The sequence below is a fragment of the Tenrec ecaudatus genome, chromosome 2, assembly GCF_050624435.1.
Source record: "Tenrec ecaudatus isolate mTenEca1 chromosome 2, mTenEca1.hap1, whole genome shotgun sequence".
Taxonomy (NCBI): Eukaryota; Metazoa; Chordata; class Mammalia; order Afrosoricida; family Tenrecidae; genus Tenrec; species Tenrec ecaudatus.
The window spans coordinates 145307162-145328004 of record NC_134531.1 but is presented as its reverse complement, the minus strand read 5'-3'; the positions used below and the strand labels follow the sequence as shown (position 1 = coordinate 145328004).

Genomic DNA, 20843 nt, shown 5'->3' with positions numbered 1-20843 from the left:
AAAGTACCCATACTAATACACCCCCTCAGGAACAATAATGGGAGTAGTGATACCATGAGGGTAGAGGGAAGGTGGGGAACCAGTCACAGTGATCGACTTATACCCCTCCCCTAGGGGGATGAACAACAGAAACGTGGGTGAAGGAAGACAGACGGTGTAAGATAGGTTAATAATAATAATTTATAAATTATCAAGGGTTCATGAGAGAGGGACTGTGGGGGAGAGTGGGAAAAATACACTCATACCAAGGACTCAAGTAGAAAGAAAATGTTTTTTTTAAAAAATCATTTTATTGGGGGCTCGTACAACATTATCACCATCCATCCATCCATCCATCCACGTGTCTAGCACATTTGTACATTTGTTGCCCTCATCATTCTCAAAACATTTGCTTTCTACTTGAGCCCTTGGTATTAGCTCCTCATTTTTTCCCTTCTCTTCCCACTCTCCCCTCCCTCATGAACCCTTGATAATTTATAAATTATTATTATTTTGTCATATTTTACACTGTCTGATATCTCCCTTTACCCACTTTTCTGTTGTCCATCTCCCAGAGAGGAGGTTATATGTAGATCCTCGTAATCAGTACTACCTTTCTACCTGATCTTTGCTCCGCTCTCCCGGTATCTCTACTCTCACCACTGGTCCTGAGGGGTTCATCTGTCCTGGATTCTCTGTGTTTCCATTTCCTATCTGTACCAATGTGCATTCTCTGGTCTAGCCAGATTTGTAAGGTAGAATTGGGATCATGGTAGTGGGGTGGGGGAGGAAGCATTTAAGAACTAGAGGAAAGTTGTATGTTTCATCATTGCTACACAGCACCCTGACTGGCTTGTCTCCTTCTTGGCACCCTTTTGTAAAACGGGATGTCCAGTTGTCCACAGATGGGCTTTGGGTCCCCAATCTGCACTTCCCCTCATTCCCAATGATATGATTTTTTTTGTTCTTTGATGCCCGATACCTTCAATACCTCCTGATCACATAGGCTGGTGTGCTTCTTCCATGTGGGCTTTATTGCTTCTCAGCTAGATGGCCACTTATTTACCTTCAAGCCTTTAAGACTCTAGGCGCTATATCCTTTGATAGCCAGGCACCATCAGATTTCTTTGCCACATTTGCCCATGCACACATCTTCCTTAGCGATCGTATCGGGAAGGTGAGCACGCAATGATATGATTTTTTCTTCTTTGTTGCTTGCTACCTGATCCCTTCGATACCTCATGGTCACACAGGCTGGTGTACTTCTTCCATGTGGGCTTTGTTGCTTTTGAACTAGATGGCTGCTTGTTTACCTTCAAGCCTTTAAGACCCAAGACACTATATCTTTTGATAGCTGGGCATCATCAGCTTTGAAAGAAAATGTTTTGAAAAGATGATGGCAACATATATACAAATGTGCTTGGCTCAATGTATGGATTATTATAAGAGCCCCCAATAAAATGATTTTTTAAAAAGGGAGAATTCAACATACCAACAACAACAAAAAAGATTAAGATTCGATGGAAAAGCAAGCAAATGTGGAGGAAAATAGATTCCATATATTTTTTAACATTTTATTAGGGACTCATACAACACTTATCACAATCCATACATGTACATACATCAATTGTGTAAAGTACATCTGTACATTCTTTGCCCTCATCATTTTCAAAGCATTTGTTCTCCACTTAAGCCCTTTGCATCAAGTCCTCTTTTTCCCCTCCCTCCCTGCTCCCCCCTCCCTCATGAGCCCTTGATAATTTATAAATTATTATTTTGTCATATCTTGCCCTATCCGGCCTCTCCCTTCACCCCATTTTCTGTTGTCCATCCCCCAGGGAGGAGGTCACATGTAGATCTTTGTAATCGGTTCCCCCTTTCCAACCCACTCACCCTCTACCCTCTCAGTATCACACCTCACACCCCTGGTCCTGAAGGTATCATCCACCCTGGATTCCCTGTGCCTCCAGCTCCTATCTGCAACAGTGTACATCCTCTGCTCTATCCAGACTTGCAAGGTAGAATTTGGATCATGGTAGTTGGGGGGGGGAGGAAGCATTTAGGAATTGGAGGAAAGCTGTATTCTTCATCGGTGCTACGTCGCACCCTGACTGACTCATCTCCTCCTCTAAACCCCTGTGGGAGGGGATCTCCAGTGACCAACAAATGGGTTTTTGGTCTCCACTCTGCATTTCCCCTTTCATTCACTATGGTAAGTTTTTTTTTTTTTTTTTTGGATGATGATGCCTTATAACTGATCCCTTTGACACCTCGTGATTGCACAGGCTGGTGTGCTTCTTCCATGTGGGCTTTGTTGCTTCTGAGCTAGATGGCTGCTTGTTTACCTTCAAGCCTTTAAGACCCCAGACACTCTCTTTTGATAGCTGGGCACCATCAGCTTTCTTCACCACATTTTCTTATGCACCCGTTTGTCCTCAGCGATCGTATCATGGAGGTGTGTACCCAATGATAGGACTTTTTGTTCTTTGATGCCTGATAACTGATCCCTTCGGGACCACGTTACCTTACCCTTGATCATTCCCTACCTTGCCTGCCACTCCCCACTCACCACCAGTTTGGATCCCATGTTGTTCCCTTGTCCCTGGGTTTGTTAGCACCACTTCCTTACCCCCCACACCCCCCTATCCCAAGTCCCCCTGGTACTGTTGGTCCCGTTGTTTTTCCTCCAGATAGTTCATCCAGCCTATCTTATTTAGACAGACTTGTGGAGATAATAGCATGCACAAAAACAAGACAGAGGAAAACCAAGCAACAGTATACAACAAACCACTGACAACAAATCACTGACAAAGAACAAAACAAAACACATCAAGAAAGAAAAGCTTGTAGTCAGTTAAAGGATCGTTCATTGGCCCTTAGGAGTGTTTTCCAGTCCAGTCTGTTGGTGTACCACGCCCTGGCCCCAAAGTCCACCCGCAGTACTCCCTGGGGACCCCGCTGCCCCATTCCCCCGCTGTTCCGCTACACTCCCACAGCGCTTCGCCTCAGTGTGGTGGGATCAGGTCCGGTGCAATTCCCACACTGTGTCTCTGGTGCTGTCCCCAGTAGCGCCATGGGTCAGTGAGGGGCATCATGTCCCATAGTGGGGCCAGCCATGGTATCCTCTCTGTGGGATAGATTCCATATTATGTGAAGATCACTAACAAAATAAGATACCCACATTGAAAAGAGATAAGAACTTTGCCGTAGAGCCAACTGAGGGAATGTCTACCCCTAGAGTCGGTACCTTGGATTCAGAGCTAACTTCCTAGACTGAGAATTTGTGATTGTTAGGTCCATGCACTTGTATCTCTGCTATAGCAGCACTAGATAAGTAAGACAGTGGGCTACACTGGAAATCATGGGAGCTCTGGCCTTGAAATTGAGTCAGGTTGACTTTTTTGCCTCCTTGCCCATTCTGACTACCTGTTCAGGGATCCATTCATACTGATGATGTAGAATGAAAATGCCTTGGCAAACAGAGTCAAATTGATAAATTGGAGTTAACAGACTGTAGCTTTGTTCTCACGTGCTCTCTGCTTCCTTAAGCTGATGGGTCTTGTTTTTGTCTAGATGGGAACAAACCATCTCAGGGACCAGATAAAGCCAGCCATTGAGGGTTCTATATTGAAAACACTACTTATTTAAAGTGAGTTATCATATATATAAAATTTTAACAAGGGAAACTCCATTCAACACTCAATAAAACCAAACCAAACTCATTGTTTTCAAGTCAATTCTGACACATAATGACCCTGTCTCGGGTTTCAGAGACTAAATCTTTGTAGGTGCAGAGAGCCTCATCTTTTTCCCACAGAGTGACCGGTGGTTTTTAATTTATAACCTGGAGGTTAGCAATCCTACCTATCCCATAGTGCCACCAGAGCTGCTTCCGTTGAGTACAGCTTTTCATCATTCTAAGTTCACATCTGATCATGGAGGTGGTCCCCACACCTCTTTCATAGTAGCAGTTCATAAACAAGTGCTGCTTGCGCTCAATGTTATATGCCTGTTTTTATGTGCCACCACAATCCTTATTCTAACCCATTTTAATGGCTGCATTATTTCCCATTGTGCTGTTCGAGGTGACTCTGTTTTAAGATGGTTGATTTTATTTAATCAACAGTTATATTTGGTGCCAGGGACAGTGCTAGACAATGAGTTAGCGGGACAGTCATCTTACTTTTTGGAGCTCCCTAGGCTGGTAGTAGCGGTTGTTAAAGGTCTGTGAAGTAGAACTTGAATGGCCTCCAAAGTCTGCCCTGGAGAAGATGAGGAGGTTGGTTAGTCCCTAACGCTGATTCCTGTTGCTGCCTTCTGAAATTCAGGGAAGCCCGCACAGTGTCAGTTCTGCTCATCATGGGGCTCCAGTGCAGCCCAGGCTGGGGAGCCCTGGGACCATGGCAGAGACAGCTTTGAAATGGCACAGCAGGGAAGGAATGCTGTTTCCTAGGCAATACTCTGCTTAATATTTTTAGTGCGTGGTCACGGCAGAACTAAATGTGGTTTCTGATCCCAAATTGGTAATAAATGTAGACATATTTAGAGTCAGAAACAATGCATTTAAAATCCTCTGCTCCTTAATTGTCTTGCCTAGTGCTGAGTTTAGGTTTCTTTGTTTCTTGGCTACCTACCCAGCCTCCCACCATCTCTTGGAGAAGACACCCGGATTTTTTCTGGGCGTTAGGTGGGATTGTGAATGCTGTGAGTTATGGTTCCCTGAGCTGTGTTGAGAGGCATATGAATTTTGTGTTTCTGCCCACATATGTAAATGTGTACACTTTAAAATTCATCTCCCTTTCAAGTTTTTAAGGATCTGGGATTATATGTAGTCTTGGGCTCTCAGGCATGTTAAAAACAAAATACAATGTTTGCTGATTTACCTGAAGACACAGTGCCAACGTGGTAGCAGTGAGTGTGTGGTGACCCACCTCATGTTGCTGCAGAGTGTTTCTGTGAGTAAATGCTGTCTTCTTGTGTAAGAAGCACCCTAATTGTTGCCTTGCAAAGTTCTAATTTGTGCCTCCAGTTGCCCAGACAGTAGCCAGTTTCTCATGGCATTGTTCATAATCAGGGTTTCTTTTTCATAATTGTACTGTCTGTGACTCGGATGTGGAAAGCCACACTATCCACTTACTGTGAACAGGACATCAACTTTCTGAGGGCAGTGATGGTAGCTTTTATATGTTCTATCACACAGTATGGTTCCCAGAGTGCTCTGGGACTGAGGCTGATTGCTTAAATATCTTGGCCTATTTCTTGAGTATGAATGCTGAATGCTTAAAAACCAAAGTGCCCACGTGATTGGTATATAATAAGAATATTTTGCAAATATCTTAGAGTTAACATGCTGGGAGTCATACTTGTCGCCCTATCTTGGCCCCACTAAGAGGCCCTGACCCTTTCTAGAAGTTTGGTGACAGCAGGTGTGAAGGAGAATGAACTCTGACCCTCCAGGCTGTCCCTACCCCTGGAGTTCGATGGGAGCAGTCTGTAGAGAAGCCCATTGTGTTTGCTGTCCGGAGTTGAGGGATGATTTTTAGAAAGGGATGGACCTTGAGGCCCCTTTTGAGCCTTTCTAGGGTGGTCCCAGTGGTCTGGTCTACTAAACTTTCTCTGACTGTTCCTATTAACCCTGATGCTCCCTTAGAAGGAGAGCAAGAATGTGGAGAGAGGTCTGAATTGTCAGGCAGCTGGAATCTGAAGTGGCTGCTCTCAGACAACTCTTCAGTGGACACGTAGCCAGCCAGCTTCAATGGAGAAGAATCTGTGCTCAAAACCAAACCCTTTGCCATTGAGTTGATTCGGATTCAGTGACTTGTATGCATCTCTTACCACCCAGAATTTGTGTGCATAGACCCTGTGGCTCAGGGAAGCTGGACTCCAAGGAGAGCCTTAATTGCCAGAAAAGGATATTCTTTATGGGCATGAAGCCCTCTTTGCTGTTGCTTCACCTGCCATCTGCCCAGAAATTTCTCTAACAATAGTTAGTAGTGAGAGGCCATGAGCTTCTTGAGCTCTCATCTTATCTTAGGACCTGTGCTATTTGCCTTAAGTAATCTTATTTAATTCTGACAATCATCCTACAAAATAATTCCTGTAATTTTTCTTCTACACATGAAGAAGTAAAAAACTTGGAGATGTTAAGCATCTAGCCCAAAGTCACAGAGGAGACCTGGGTTGAACACTTAGAACCTGTGCTACTCCACTGGAGGGGAGCGAAGGCAGCTTCTGGCACCCTTGATTCTTCCCACCAGATACAGATTGATGACTCTCAGGACCTCTGGTAGGGTCAGGGAGCAAATGTAAAAATTAAATCTCTGCCCTGTCTATACAGTGTAGGGCCTAGTAGAAAGCATACTAACCAAAGCTGAGGCAGTTCTCTTAATTCACCTAGTCAGTTTTGTTGGTGTGCTTAAGCACGCTCTGTCCCCTTTCTAGCTCCATTTTCTTCATTTGCCATGTAGAAATAAACATAGGTATTTCCGGAGTGATGAGTAGGGTGTGAGGTTCATAGACTAGTTGAAAGTGATCTTAGATCTTGTCTTGGCCAACTTTTACCCAGTACCCTCCTCAGAGTTCTTGCCAGACAGTTGGGTATATGTGAGTAGAATGCTTGGTGCTAGGGCCTTTGAGTGGGAGCAGGGATATTTTTTGCTTCCATGTGTGGCTGGATAGCTTCCATGGCAGGCTAAAGGCATGCCTTAAGCCACCCACATAGGGTACCAGTGACCCACAGCTATCTGAGCCCCAGGGCTTTTGTCTTTGTGAATGGTGTGTCTCTTCATGGACTGTGCTGTGTCGAGGGCATTCAGTACTGTGTTTATGTGAGTGTACGTGCATACGCAATGTGCAAGCATCTTGAATATGGCAGATGTGGGTCTTTCCACAAGAGGGCCCCAGTAGGCTCAATTAAAATTTTCCTATCTTGTAAAAAATGTATACCTTTCACACTGAACAAATAAAATGATGAGTCCATTTTCTGTGACTGATTTCACAGACCACTGGACAGGCAGTGTGGTCTGTGAAAAAAGCCTGGTTGCTGAGGCCAATCTCCCTAGCCTCTCTCTGGCTGTGCGTACTCCAGCAAGTTAACTTCAGATCTCTGCACCCCACTCTCCTCGTGGGTGAAATATCAGGCACTGGGACTTCCTCAGAGGCCTGTTGTGAGAGGAAATGGGCTTTAGTACTCTTGAACATACATGTTGACTGTCATTATTATTTGACAGGATTGACCTTCCCCTGGGATGCCCAGAGATCGTATTTGCATCTTGAGGGAAGGGGCATTTCTTTCCTTCTCCCACCTCAAGTGCTACACTTTTGATTCGTGCAGCTCTGCTCTTGAGCAGTCTGAAAGATGGCTGAGAGCTCAGAGAAGGCAGAATTGTCTGATGGGAGTTTCTTCCTGAAGAGTTTGCCGCCCGCCCTCCTCTCTCTGTTGGTCTGACTGTTCCCATTATTTTACTGATGATATGTGTTGTGAGGAGGGAGGGGAGCTCTAGGTCACCGTAAGCATCTATTCTATGCTTTGAAGAATCCCTCTAAAGTACCATTGGAATTCGCTTTTCTCTGTTACCATCAAGACACCTATTGAAAATATTTGAAAAGTGGTGCTGAATCCCTAAACATCAGTAGATCCACCCTGGATTCATCCCTTTCTCTTTCCAAGGACTTTCTGGCTGCCTCGTTACCAAATCCAGTGGGCTTTTTTCTGGTCCTTATTCTCACTGATCTCTTGACACTGTTGTCTACCACTTGATTTTCTTAAAATTATTTTCTCTCTTGATCTCTCTTGTTGCTCTTATGCCTTAACTGTTCTTCTGGTTTGCTCGTTCCTCTTTCTCTTCCTAAGCTACAGTCACAAGGTGAAGACTATACTCTTGAACCCACTCTTACTTTCTGAGCTCTGTCCTGAGACAGCAACTCTGCTCTTATTGCTTTGGTTATCACCTCTGTTCTCATGGCACCCAAAGGCTCGCTCTACCCCAGCCCATTTCTGCCTCGTTGACAGCCATTACATTTACCAGAGCCTTCTTGGATCCACTGATAAATTCCATTGAGCATTGAGCTCTCCTTTTTTTATATGCAGCTACTGCACATCTTTTGGCTCCTCAGCAGTCCAAAAGAAGATTGAAACTTAAGCTCCCTTCCAGCATTCAGATTCTTTGTATGCTGTATCTGAGTAGGATAGGTCTGGAGATAATTAGACTGGACTGCTTTTTATTTAATCACTGTGCTGCGTGTCACTTGCTTTCTTTTAGATGGAACCACTGCCTTTTGTCTCTGAGACTGAAGTGTTTTATTGTTTGTTTTTGTTTTGCTAATCTGCTTGGCTGTCTTGAAGATCTCACCTCTCTCCACCCCAATCCTTAGGAAGGAAATGTTGGTCTGATCCCCTCCTTCGTGGAGTACAGCATGTTGAGACTTGATTAGGCTTGCTCCTTCTTGCCCTTCAAACTTAATCTTATCCTGTGTTGCCCTCCTTACCTCTGGCCAGTGGGACCCCTTGTTGGCTTCCTGTGTTCTTGGACAGGGCCAGCACCTCTACTTGCCCTGTATGGCCTAGAAAGACCTGCCTTGAGCTCTCCATGGTAGGCTGCATGAGTGGATTTTGGCTTTGTATCTCCCTGACCAGGGAGCAGTTTAAGTCTATTGTGAATCTTCTGTTCTCCAATAGTCTTCCCCCAACACTGTCCTCCATAGATGCCTTGGGTTTGTTGAGAACAGCCCCCATTTACTTGGCCTTAGGCATGACTGCAGCTGCTGTTGTCCCAACTGTACTAATAAAAAACATTATGCTTAAGTGGAGAAGATACTGAAGTTGTCACATATTAAAAGACAAACATGTTGCTTTGAGGACTAAGATGTATCTGAAGTAAGCTTCAGTATTTTCATGTGCCTCATATACATGAGAAAGCTAGACAACAATTAATAAGGGAGACCAATGAAAAATTGGTACTTTAAATTATGGGGTTAGTGAAGAATAACAACATGAACTTCCAGAAAATAAACAAGTTTGTTTTGGAAGCAGTAAATCCAGAATGTTCCTTAGACATCAGGATAGTGAAACTTGGTCTCATGTAGACTGTCCCTGTTTGCAGAAGGCACCCTTGATGCGAAGACTGATGCCGTGGTGGGCTCAGAGGAACGTTGTAAGGACGCGGCTGTATTGCCTTCTGTGGCGCATGGGTTGCTCTGAGTCGGAACCTACTCCATGGTAGTTCACAGCAGCAACACTAGGCATGACCCTAATACATGAGCAGATCCTGTCCCCATTGCACAAAGGGCCAGTGACTTAGGCATGTTTCAAGTCCCCTCTCTTCTTCGCTAGTTGGGGGCTAGACTGGGGTTGGAAGCCACAGTTTTATTATTTGTTTTGCTGTTCAAGTGCTCTGTCCATTTAGGTGTTTTGATCTCCTGACTTTCTGTTTAGTTTTTGTCTTACGGGGAAAAATAATACCTGTTGCCTGACTAATCCAAACTTGTTTCTCATGTCCTTCAGCTTAATCTTTAAAAATCCTTGTCTTCCCCCAATAAAATGATTCATTAAAAAAAACAAATCCAAACCTAGCCTTTTCGTAAGTCTTTGCACATTGTTCTCCCTTGACATGGCTCTGTCCTTTCCGTGTCCTCTTTGCATTGCTTCTTTAGTGTCATATTTGTGCAAATTAGGTGATGAGCTTCTGTTTGTGAAGAGGTGAGTGACTGTGTGTATGTGTATGAGTTTGCACAGCCCATAAATAGCTAATGGATGTGCATCTGTGGGAAGAGCTCATCCTCTAACCTTGAGCTTGTAAATCAAGGTATTGTCTCACAGCTGGTCTTGTAGCTAGACATTCTGTATGCTGGTAACCTGGTTTTCTGGGTGTGAGGATGAGGGGAGAACATAGGATGTAGTGGATCTACTTTGGGATACAGAAGAAAATTGGTTTGGTCTCTCCATTTCAGCTTTGGGATTCTCCCATGAATATCTTTATTTTCCTTTCATCTTCAGTCCTCAAATTAAGACTTATGGTCAGCTGGAGAGGATGTGGTTATTCCAGGAGGCAAGAGCCCTGCAGATTTGACTCCACGGTTTTGTGCCTGGCCTGGAGCTTTTTCTACTAACCTAACTGAAAAGCTGATGGTGTGAGCCCACCCAGGGGAGCCTTGGAAAGAAAGGCCTGGTGATCGGCTTCTGAAAACCCCAGAGAGTTGTACTCCACACCCGTGGTCACCAGGAGCCAAACTGACCTGTAACAACTGGTTGGTTTTCTTGACTTACTATACATTGAAACGACCCTTGAGTGGTGCTACTGGACACTACGACAGTGATTTCTTTGTGGTTTTACTCCTCTCTTTTTTAATTAGTTGGTATTAAATACCTGTAACATACCATTCTGTATCTTAGTCACATCAAGTAGAACTGTACAATTGCTACCACAGTCAGTTTCCAACCATTATTTTTCTACATGGATTCCTTGACATTGTCTTCCTTTTACCCCCCCCCCCCCCACTGTACCCCACTGTCCCAAACCACTTATTCTACTTGCTGTCTCTCTAGGTTCATCAGTCCTGGGTTTCATGTGCCCAAAAACGTATAACACAGCTTCTAGAAGGTGACCTTTTTTGATATCACTCCCCTGAGATACACTCCACTATGAATGAACAGAAATCAAACCAAAAATACAGAAAATTTTGGAAATCAGATCAGGTCCAGTCTGCATCATAAAGGGATCTACTGACACAGTTTTAACTTTTCAGGTCTGACTTATGCCTTTGATCTACTATGCTCCTCTCTCCCAAGCACTCTGTTTAGCGACCACTTTCTTCCCATCCTTCCATTTTAGATACGGGGAGTTGTCTATAGGCTTGTTTCCTATGTAGTTCCACAAATATGATTCCTTTTCTGCATCACTCTTTGCAGTAGGAAGCCTTATTATTCCCACTTTACAGGTGGGGAATCTGCAGTCTCGTTTCTGTCCACGGTTTCCTACTTCAGAATTAGCCCAGCTAAGAATGAACTTCCTGTCCATTGACCCCTATGATGCATAATAGACTTCCTACCAAAGGTTTGGGTCTCTCTGCTTCCATTTTCTCCTATAAAATGGAAGTTGAAATTTTTATTTTTTTCTCCAGAAGGCTTGGGAAAACAAGCACATGGCCATCGCCACAGGCTGAGAACCTGGGCGTCTTATGCCGTAGAGCTCCAAGGAGCTGAGTGGCTCTGCCAGCCCTGAACACTTGCCTTCCTTTTCTGTTTTTCCTGTGTTCTAGTTCTGAAGCTTATGGACAGGCCATCACTGTCCACAGGCTTGTCAGTCATGACAGAAGCTGCCAGAGACCCAGTCTGCTACCTCTCCCTCTTGGCTTCTTGCCATCCTTATCCAAGTCTTTTGTTTTCCTGCCTCTGGAGAAGACAAAAGTAATAGGAGGATGTCTTGTTTATACAGGGCCCCGTCTCCTTCGCCTGTCTCATGTGAATTGAGTGGATGACACAAGGGACAAGGGAGGCAAGGCCTAAGGAGTCTGCAGGCCCCCTCCTACCTGCTCCCCAAGCATCTGCTGTGGGCTGCGGTAAGCTAGCAATACAGATTGCTGAGAGCATCCAACCTCTATTGAAGTACAGGTACAGCCTACAAGTGGCCAGTTTTGATAGAAAAATGGGCATCTCAAGTGCCTTATTATCTCTTTTGTCCCAGAGCCCAAGGATACTTAAGGAAAGACTTACTGGTGACACATTGAATTGCCTTCCCCTTTCCTTCATTGAGCGATAGTGTTTCAAGTCGGAAGAAGGCCATAAACGTAAAGATACAGATCTGCCCTCTATTGAGAAGCAAGGATGATGGGAAGGTTTGTTTTGCAGGCTTTCAGGGGCAAGTCATCAAATGAACTCAGGGTTAGTGGCTGGCACTGCTCTCATACCAAGTGTGCCAACCTGGCCCTCAATGGGAAATCTTGATTTTGGCTCTACTTATGTCAGGGACTGATGTTCTTCTTCTTCTTCTTTTTTGCTTCTGTTGCCTCCGCTGTCACTGAATAGGCCCTGTCTGTGATTATGGGCCATTCTGACAGGATATAGCTATGTACCACTTCCCTTGTCTCCATTCTCTCTCTTCCCCATCAGGGAAAAACCATGCCTGCTTGTTTTCCACCTCCCACTTCTTGAGTAAGGAGTAAGACCAGGTGTGACCTGGCTGCAGTCAGACCAGGTGCGACCTTGAGAGGTCGCAGGTACCCATGCCTGCTTGACCCAGCAGGCATTGTACTTGCTCTCTAGGTCCCCACGCCAAGCCTGGGAAACTGTCTCATACTTTTCTCCCAATCTCTGTCCTCCCGGGGCTCTTTCAGTCTCCACCTCACCGCTCGCCCCATGAGCTCAGTTTCTTCTTTCTGCCTTTTTCTCTCCTGGTTTTGTGGAAAAATATATGGAGGTGATAAATAGGTCAGGTGTGTAGCCCGTGTGGAATTACTGAAAGGAGATGAAGGATCCACTTGTGAATTGATCTTTCATCTAGGAGGTGCTTCTGAGGAAGCTATCATTTCTCTCCTTCCACACCCCCTACCCTGGCCCCTGCTCTTCTGTCTGCAGTTTATGTATCAACTTCCCCAACGACTTCTTCCTCACTCCCCCTTTAGGCCTCTTCCTCCTGCTCAGTTACTTGTCTCCTTTGCCCTTGGCTTCTTCCTTCTCATTTATCTCTTCCTCCTAGTTTTCCCCAGCACCAGGATTAGCAATCTTCCTTGGCTAGAAGAATTGTGTGTGTGTGTGTGTGTGTATACATATACACACGAACACTCTTATGTAGAAAGGGGAGGAACCTTGGAGACTTTGGGGATAATTTTGGGTTTCTCTTACTGACTGTTGTCCTAATAGTGCCAAGAGCACCTCAGTTCCACCCTTTATTCCTTTGTTTGTTTGTTTGTTTTTTTGCACAGCCAGGCTGCATGTTAGAAAAGATGCTGGAGCGCCATAGGAAGCTCTGAGGCTGTGCCCTCTTGGGACCCCTCTCCTAGTGATTCCCAACCTTCTCTCTTCAACACAACAATCCGACCCTTGCTCACTCTCACCCAGCTTGCACCTCGCCCTCTCACACCCCGACATGCCCAGACACCTGCCTGCAGCACCCAGTGTGAGTGTGGGGCTATGTGAACTCGCTCCCTGTCTTTCAGTATGATTGGTGCCCCAGGGAGCCAGGTTGCTGGGGAGCTCATGTGGCACTCAGCCATTCCATTTGGTCGACACACAGAGAGGGGGAAGCTGGCAGAAAGCACAGGCTTTTGCTGCTGGGTGAGGATAGCAGCTATTTTTAGCACCTAAGTCTTTGCTTTTTCCTTTGGCTGTGCTTTTTTAGCTCAGCGTTGGTCCAGCAGGGCTGCTTTCCTTCATGGCTGCAGATGTCCTTAGGGGAAGTGTCTGTTTGCTCGGTGGCCTAGGCAGAGGGCTCATAACCTCTGAGAGCAGGTTCAGGCAAGGCTTTCATATGACAGGACCACTGTCATTGTGTCACAAGACCAAGTTCATGAGGTGGAATAGAAAGTAAAGTGCTGTGGTTGGGGAGACACCACACTCTTCAGAACTGTTCTCCCATAATGAATTCAGTTCCACCTCTGTTGAGTCAGCTGCCCTTATGAGATGTATTGGGGTTAAGGGATAGGCGTACACTTTTTTTTTTTTAACAATTTATTGGGGCTCATACAATTCTTTTCACAGTTCACATATATACATACATCAATTGTATAAAGCACATCTGTACAGTCTTTGCCCTAATCATTTTTTTCTCTTTTCTTCTTTTACATTTTATTAGGGACTCATACAACTCTTACCACAATCCATACATATACATACATCAATTGTATAAAGCACATCCATACATTCCCTGCCCCAATCATTCTCAAGGCATTTGCTCTCCACTTAAGCCCCTTGCATCAGGTCCTCTTTTTTTTTCCCCTCCTCCCTCCCCCTTCCCCCCTCCCTCATATGCCCTTGGTAATTTATACATCGTTGTTTTGTCATATCTTGCCCTATCCGGAGTCTCCCTTCCCCCCTTCTCTGCTGTCCCTCTCCCAGGGAAGAGGTCACATGTGGATCCTTGTAATCAGTTCCCCCTTTCCAACCCACTCACCCTCCACTCTCCCAGCATCGTCCCTCACACCCTTGGTCCTGAAGGTATCATCCACCCTGGATTCCCTGTACCTCCAACCCTCATATGCACCAGTGTACAGCCTCTGTCCTATCCAGCCCTGCAAGGTAGAATTCGGATCATGGTAGTTGGGGGGAGGAAGCATCCAGGATCCGGGGGAAAGCTGTGTTCTTCATCGATACTACCTCACACAGGCGTACACTTTTTATAGTGTATCTCTAACGGTCTGTGCTCTACTCCGAACCAAAAGGCTAGTGGTTTCCACTTAGCAGTAGTACCACGGAAGAAAGGCCTGACAATCTTCTGTTAAAGATTACAGCTGAGAAAACTGTGGAGCACTTCTGTTCTGTACACATGGGTTGGCTCAATAGCAATGGATTCCTTTTTGCTGGAGGGGTTGGGCTGTGTGTAAGGTGGGGTCATTTGAATTTTGTTGGTTCACTTTGGGATTTTCTAAATCATTTGTAATGTTAGATTATATTCATTTGATGCTCACTCCATTCTATTGACTAAGTAGAGAGCTTATCTGGGTGTGTAGTCTGCTAAAGAATATCTCAAGCAGACAGGTATGGCGTAAACTGTTGGACAGGAGAAGACTCTGCTGGGTGGTGAGATGGGCGGTCTTTGACATTCAAACACCACTTTCCTTACTACATGTTCCATTGACTTCCCATGGCCTTATAAATACAATGCAGCAGGTGCTTTTCCTTCTACTCCAACCATCACTTCATCCCCCTTGCAGCATGCCTTTTCTTTTCAATTTTTCAAAAATTTCATGCTTCCTTATGCCCTAGCACCTTTTCCATACAGTGTTCCCATACAGAGGGCGTTGGGTCCCCAATCTGCATTCCCCCTCATTCACAATGATACGATTTCTTGTTCTTTGATACCTGATACCTACTCTCTTTGACACCTCGTGATCGCACAGGTTGGTGTGCTTCTTCCATGTGGGCTTTGTTGCTTCTGAGCTAGATGGCTGCTTGTTTACCTTCAAGCCTTTAAGACCCTAGACACTTTTGATAGCTGGGCACCATCAGCTTTCTTCACCACATTTGCTTATGTACCCACTTATCTTCAGCGATCTTGTCGGGGAAGTGAGCGTCGTGGAATGCAACATTTAATTAAATTAAAGTTTAATACATAATTAAAAAGTTTTTATTTAAAACTTTATTTTAAAAATAATTAAAAAGTTTAATTAATAAAATTTAGTTAAAGTTTAATAGAACAAAGTATTTTTGCATTGAGGGAGTACTTGAGTGGAGGCCCAATGTCCTTAATACTAAACCAATAAATATATGCACATAGATCTATTTCCTCATTGTCATATATACATATGTACATGCCTATATTCAGATCTCTATAAATGCCCTTTGCCTCCTAGTTCTTTCCTCTATTTCCTTTTACTTTCCTCTTGTCCCACTATAATGCTCAGGCTTCATTTGGTTTCATATTTGTTCTTTTGAAAGTTTTTAGGACTTTGAATATTCTTCAAGAGTACATAATACAAATGTATTGATTCTCCTTTCATCTTTCTTATTTAATGTCCAACTTTCATATGCATATGAGGTGATTGAAAATGCCACGGCTTGGGTCAGGTGCACCTTAGTTCTCAAAGTAACATCCTCACCCTTCAATATAAAGAGGTCTTTTGCAACAGATTTACCTTATGCAATGCCATGTCTGCTCTGCTGACAGCTGTTGTTTTCTTGGTTGTGAATGCAAGCAAGATGAAATCCTTGAGAACTTGAAACTTTTCTCCATTGATCTTAATGCTACCTATTAGTCCAGTGCTTAGGGTTTGCTTGCAACATTGAGTTGTAATCCATACTGAAGGCTGAAATCCTTCATCTTCCTCAGCAAGTGCGTCAAGTCATCTCATTTTCAGCAAGCAAGGTTGTGCCATCTGCATATGGCAGTTTTTGTACAGGCTTTCCTCTGATCCTGATGCTGCGTTCTTCCTCATATAGTAGTAGCGTTTCAGATTATTTTCTCACCATACAGATTGCGTAAGTGGTGCACATTTTATTTAATATCATGCTTTGTCTTCTTGAGCTGCCCTTTACAATGTTCTGGTCAGCTCTTTATCATTTCTTTCATAGATGTACACATTTCCTGATTTTAAACCATCCAATATTCCTTCTGTTTGGATGATCCTTGTACAGGTTCTACATGAACACAATGACCTTTTCTGGAATTCCCGTTCTTCTCAATGCTCTCCATAATTTGTTGATCCACACAATCACATGCTTCTGCATAGCCAGTATTACATGAGTTGACATCTTTCTGGTAGCCTCTGTTTTCAGGTAAGAGCCGTCTGATCTCAATAATGAGATCCATTGATAATCATAATGATTCCACATCCTCTTCTGAATCTGGCTTGAATTTCTGGTGGCGCCCTGTTGAAGTATTGCTGCAGCTGTCAAATGATTTTCAAAATTTTACTTGCACTATATATTAATGATACTGTGCTATAATTTAAGCATTGTCTTGGGTTACCTTTTCTTTGGAATGGGTGCAAATATGTATCTCTTCCAGTCAGGTGGTCAAGTAGCTGTCTTCCAGATTTTGTAGTATAGATGAGTTAGTGCTTCTATCAGTTAGCTGAAGTCTTGTTTTTAACTAATGCTTTTAGTGCAGCTTAGACTTCCTCCTTGCTACGATTGATTTATGATCAATGATTGAATATCGATCAATTCTTTTGGTTCAGTGATTCTCCCCCCCACCCTCATCTTATTTTGACACTTTCTGCATATCCTTTAATAATTTGGCCCCAGAATCTTTCAATATTGTAAATTGTGGCTTCGTTTTCTTCTTCAGGTATTTTATGCTGTGTGGTTTATTTTATTTTTTGGTTTTCTACTCCATATCTTTGGATATTTAATTGTAATACTTTGTCTTCATGAGTTTTTCATTGAAATCTTCTGTTCAGCTCTTTTACCTTATCATTTCCTCCATTTGCTGTAGCTAATTTATGATCAAGAGAAAGTTTTAACGTCTCTTCTGACATTCACTTTGATCCATTTTTTCTTGCTTGCTTTTAAAATGACTCTTTGTTTTTTTCCGTGTATCCCACATGTTCTTGATGTCTGCCCACAGCAGCTCATCAGGTCTTCTGTCATTAGTGTTCAATGAGTCAAATCTAGAGATGTTCTCAACATTCGGGTGGGACATACTCAATGTCATATTTTGGCTTTCTTGGACCTGTTTTATTTTTCTTCAGCTTCAACCTGAACTTGAACATTAATTGATGGTCTGTTCCACAGTCAGACCCAGGCCTTGTTTTGCCTGCTGACATTGAGCCTTTCCATTATCTCTTATAACATGCATGGCCAATTTGATTTCTGTGTATTCCATCATGAGACTTCTACATTTTTAGTCATTGTTTATATGGTTGAAAAAACATATTTGTGATGAAATTATGGGTCTTGCAAAATTGTATCAGGTCATCTGTAGCTATGTTTCTATCACCAAGGGCATAGTTTTCAACTACTGATCCTTCCTGTTTCCAACTTTCAAGTTCCAATCTCTAGTAATTATTGAAGTGTCTTGATTGCATGTTTGATCAATTTAAGACTGAAGAAGCCTTCAATTTCTTCACCACTAGCTTTAGTGGATGGGAGAAAGGTGAAGCTGTGTACTCTTCTACAGAGTTACAGTCCCAGGAACTCACAGGGCAGTTCTGCTCTGTCCTGGAGGGTCGCTATGAGTCGGCATTGACTGGATGACAGTGTTTTTTGTTTTGGAGAGCCCTAGTGGTTGGTGTGTGAATTTGAAGCATAGTGGTATTGAAAAATTTCCTTCAATAAGTTTCAAGTATTATATACCTGAACTTATACCTATATAAGCTGACTATACCTAGCATGGGACTTCCAAGTGCTCTCATATAATACTCATAACCCTAAAAGAGGTCTTCCTTGTATTTTAACAGATGAAGAAAGTGAGACATAGATAAGTTAATTACTTGCTCAGTGTCATCCACAGAGACATTGATGGAGCTAAGACTTAAATGTTCAGTTGGTTTGGGTTTAATTCCCATGTCTTTAATCATGTTGTGACTGCCCCTCAGAACTGTGATGTGTCTAGGTCAGGGGTCCTCAAACTGTGGACTGCGGGCCACATGCGGCCCGCTGAGGACATTTATCTGGTCCACCAGGTGTGTTTGCCCCATTTTATTTTTTACTTTAAAATAAGATATGTGCAGTGTGCATAGGAATTTGTTCATTTATATATTTTTAAACTATAGTCCGGCCCTCCAACGGGTCTGAGGGACAGTGAACTGGCCTTCTTTTTTAAAAGTTTGAGGACTCCTGACCTACACCAAGAGCACACCCTAGGACACTAAAAATATTGGCATCATACCTGAGGTTTTCTAGCACCTGGTATAGGTGACTTCCATTATATCTTTCTCATTTGCTTCCTTAAGCCCTAAATTCACTGCACATTTGGGTTTCCAGGTGTTGTGAAATGAGTTCCTTTATGTCAGCGTTTCTCAACCTGTAGATCGTAACCCCTTTGGGGGTCGAATGACCCTTTCACAGGGGTCGCCTGATTCATAACAGTAGCAAAATTACAGTTGTGAAGTAGCAATGAAAATAATTTTATGGTTGCGGGGTCACCACAACCTGAGGAACTGTATTAAAGGGTTGCAGCATTAGGAAGGTTGAGAACCACTGCTTTATGTGGTCTTGTGCTTTGATTCTTTGGAAAAACAGCTTGAGAGATTTTACCCCCCCTCCCTAAAATTTGAGGACTTACCTTTGCTCTGATTTTCTACCCTGGGGTTTGTTACTTTTGTACAGGTTGATTGACATTTCCCAGATAGCTAAAAACAACTGATATTGTGGTGTAACCTTCTGGGATTGGTCAACAGACTTTGCAAATGAAGTGCCTATGGACTAGTCTATTATGCAAATGAGGTATCTATAATCTACTAAGAGGGCATTGATCAGTTTCTGGCCATGTTGAAATTGATGAGAAGTTTGTAGCTGTATGCAGCCAACACCATGAGGCAGGGGTCCTCAAATTTCTTAAACGGGGTCAGTTCACTATCCCTCAGACCCGTTGGAGGGCCGGACTATAGTTTAAAAAAAAGAAACTGAACAAATTCCTATGCACACTGCACATCTCATTTTGAAGTAAAAAAACAAATGGGGCAAAAACACCCGACAGGCTGGATAAATGTCCTTGGAGGGCCTCATGTGGCCCCCGGGCCGTAGTTTGAGGACCCCCCGTGAGGTTTTAGAGGCAACGCAGAAGAATGAAGAAATGGGAAAACAAGAAACCTTGTAAAAGAGTTATAAATGAAAGGCACTTGGCCCAGAGTGGGCCCCGTGGCAGCGCCAGTGGTGCTGGGCCTGGAAGACCTAGCAGCAGTGATGGCAGGGACAGGAGGAGCTTATCCTGAGGGGCTGGAGAGGGGGCCCTGCATGTGGGGAACCCAGAGAACCAGCCTGCTCTGAATGAAGAAGGCAGACTATGTACTCCTGATCCTGACGTATAGTGATACTGATACTGATCTGTGTGGTCTCTGAGTTCTGTGTGGCCATTTTAATGGAGTCTTGAACCCGGAAGAGAAGTAGAGTATGCCATAGGAGGGATGACTGGGATCAGAAATGGTAAAAAGGTTGGAATGTTGAAAGTTCTGTAAGGAATCCAGGGCCCCACTATACTGAGACAAAATCTGTTTCACTGTCCAACCTACATCTTCCCAAATCAAGTTAAGTCTTCATTGCATGAAAAATGAAAACTTCGAGGTTATGTAACTTCTAGTTTTTTTTAATTTACTTATTTCATGTAATAGACTTTATGGAAAATTCTAGATTCAGGGAAAGAAGAAAGCATAGCGTTTGAACAATTAAAAAATTATTAATTAGGTCAAGGTTCACAGAGCAAATCAGTTTTCCATTCAGTTTATACACATTTTGTTTAATGTCATTGATTGAACATATAAATCTTAAACAAAATAATAATGCCAATATTTTCTGGGGTGATGTCTGCCACTTATGAAGTGAACAAAGATAAAATTGATATCTTGACTTCACCATTTAAAAAAGTTGGAGTATGGAAGTTTGTCTGACCTTCACCTCAAAGGGATCAGCCTTGGGAGACAGAGGCTTACTTCAGATTTACCTACCTTTGTGGTAGAAGACCTTTAATACCTCCATCATATAAATGACATCATAAGAATCGTAATATGGGGGCGCTGGCATCAGCTTCCCGTTGACCTTCTGTTTAGTGTGCTTGTACACCTCAGACCTCTCACTGTGATTCCCCAGGGTCTGCTCTCTTCCAGGATGACTCCTCTGGGCAAATCTTTATTTGTATTATTTCCCCTGAAGTTAGATAGGTTTTCATACTACTACTGCCACTATTTTATACCAGGTCAGAAAAATATTGTATTTTAAGTCATTGTAAGATTCTTAATACAGACTAAATACCATGTGATCTTTAGCACAGATTCTAAAACTCAGAGCTTATTAAATCAAATTAAACATTGATATTTTGAGTCTTTGCAATGGATTTAATGAGCAGTTACTTAAACAGTTACTTGTGACATTTTAGTTTTAACAGCTGCTAAGGTTATACTTTGGTTTTCAAAGAAAGTAGTCTTCTGGACCCAACTTCAGGCATCATTCTTATGGAATATTTACTAAAATGATCTCATCTAAGAAACTTCTGACATGGTTCCAGATGCATGTGATAGACTGAAAAGTGATATGAAAGGTTTTTTGACCAGAAATA

The 20843-nt window shown here is 43.3% G+C and overlaps 1 protein-coding gene across 1 annotated transcript in view; it reads left to right on the top strand.

The window, feature by feature from the left end:
• The window catches only part of SIL1 (SIL1 nucleotide exchange factor), a 333043-nt gene that overhangs the window by 91241 nt on the left and 220959 nt on the right, over positions 1–20843 (top strand). The gene's annotated exons all lie outside the window — the stretch shown is intronic.